The following is a 2,455-nucleotide window of genomic DNA, read 5'->3' on the forward strand; positions in this document are numbered from 1 at the left end:
ACAGTGGTTAATCCCGCTTACGTTGAGGTGTGAGGTATGTGGCAGAGTATCCCGCTTGCATCCTTTCGGTTCACAAGAAGTGTGCAGGCACTGTATCTTGGACCGTGTGCCGGGCACGATATCTCAGGGGGTTCCCATTTATTCATGACCAAAAAGTGACATCTCCATGGAGATGTGACGGATTGGCAGTTGAACCGACAATGTGATATCACAGCCAAATAGGACAGGCATTTATCATGTGCATCTTCTATCTGTTTGCTTACTTTGCCGACTTGAATTGCTTGCCTAATTGAATAACATGATTAATTGGTTATTGAATTTCTTGATATACATGCTATACTTGTGCTTTACTTGCATTTTTATAACTTGTGTTTTCTATTGGGATTGAGGAGGTTCGGAAGGCGATGGCGATGGAATCGCATGGCGGTTAGGCTGGCGAAGGCTGTGGGACAGCAGAGAGTTGCTAGATTAGAAATCCACTAAGTTAGATTCCCTTATTATCATTATGATTTTAAAGTTATGGTTTTAATTTTAGTATGCTTTAAGTTGAATCTCATGCTTGATATAAAGCTCTAGGATCGCCTCTAGCGTCCCGGGGTCTTATATCTTACATTACTAGGCACTGTTACCATACTGAGAACCTCCGGTTCTCATTCTATACTTTTTTGTTATTTTTGAGATGCAGGTCGTAACCCACCTCGTGAGTTACATGATGATGACAGAGCGGAGGATTCCTATCATCTCTTGGAGTCTTTTGATTTTCTTTTGTTTAGTACTCTCACTTTTGTATTTATAATTTGCCTTAGAGGCTTACTTTGAGAGAGATATTGTATAACTTGTTTTAACTATCAAAACTTTGTATGATCGTATATAACTAGTCGGCCTAAGCTCCATGGGCTGTAGTTAGTATCTTATGATTATTATACTCTTATATTTTGTTATTTGGTATCTATATCTTGTGCCTTATGTTTGTAGCTTCGTGTGAACGCTTTGCTCTTTTGAAACTCAGTTTTTGAGCTTATTTCTTCATCGGACTTCTAGAATTACTATTCCTTTTCATATAGATTTTTGTGTAAGTCTTAGAACTGTCTTGACCTTTAATTAACCTTTGCTTTACGGCATGAGGTAAGGCTTAGGGTAATTAGGGTGTTACAGAAACAAACGATGGCGAGGCTCGACATGGGACAGAGACCTTTAGAGATCACACCGGTAATGAAGCTACAACGTCATTTCCATCATGATGTGGTGGAGGGAGAAGGCATGAGTGTGAGTGTGAAGGTTCTGTGTAGTGGGAGAAGGCGTGAAGATGAATTTTTTTTTAGTATTGAGTGTGAAGGATCAGTTCTATTTTTACTGTGATTGTAGAAGTTTTTTTTTTAGTTTATTTGTAGTCTAACTAATAATTAGTTGTAGTTTACTGGTATACTAATTGATTACCTAGCATGATTATAAAATTATAAATAAACATATAAAAATACACAAATTAAAAATATAACATCCAAATTAAAATTTTATAATATCATTTAAATACAACACAAAAGTCAAATATCAAAATAATATATTCACATTTCAAATATAAAACGAACAACATTAAGGTTTGTCATTAATATTCAAATCAATTAGTGATAAAAAATACAATAATAATAATTCAGCTTTAACTGATAATAAATGGGTCTTCATAGGACAGGTACCACCCCTCGTCCTCATTCCATTTTTGTTACGGATTCTCATTTATTTTTTTTCTGCAGAGGAGGCGGATACTCGTGAATATCCATGAATATTAAGCTTTAAAATTTTTTATAAAAAAATTAACACAACTATAATAAAATTCAATACAATTCAACTAAATATTATATAAAAGAAAAAGTATAGATAACCAACAACTCATCCTGCCAACTAGGCAAGAAACCAGCCAACTTTTCTCAAAATCATATTTCTAAATTAATTAACGCTGGTTTTAAAAAGAGCACCACTCCCACTCTACCTCACCTTCCTCTCCTAATTGTATAAGTCATAGCGCTGTGAATGTCTTCTTGACGCACATTTTGTGTGCCCCTTGCAACACCCTACCACACAGAGTCTTATGCTTAAGTCATAAAGTTGAGGTGGCCAAGTATTACGACCTCTAAAGTAAAATTATATATATATATATATATATATATATATATATATATATATATATATATATATATATATATAGTTGAAAGGAAGTTTTGTCTAGGAGCCTTTGAAGGAAAGTTTAAAACAAAAGTCGTAACGCTCACGTAAACGGAAAACTTGCGTACGAAGAAACGTAAGATATATATATATATATATATATATACAAGGAAGTGTCAAAAGATACAAAATATTCAAGCTCCAAGCTCAACCTGCGAAGCCAAGATTGGCCGGAGAATATTTACATAAGTATATACAAGTCCTAAGATCTAAATTACTCAAAACAACCTTAGTTCTC

The sequence above is a fragment of the Arachis hypogaea genome, chromosome 11 (genome assembly GCF_003086295.3).
Source record: "Arachis hypogaea cultivar Tifrunner chromosome 11, arahy.Tifrunner.gnm2.J5K5, whole genome shotgun sequence".
NCBI classification, from domain to species: Eukaryota; Viridiplantae; Streptophyta; class Magnoliopsida; order Fabales; family Fabaceae; genus Arachis; species Arachis hypogaea.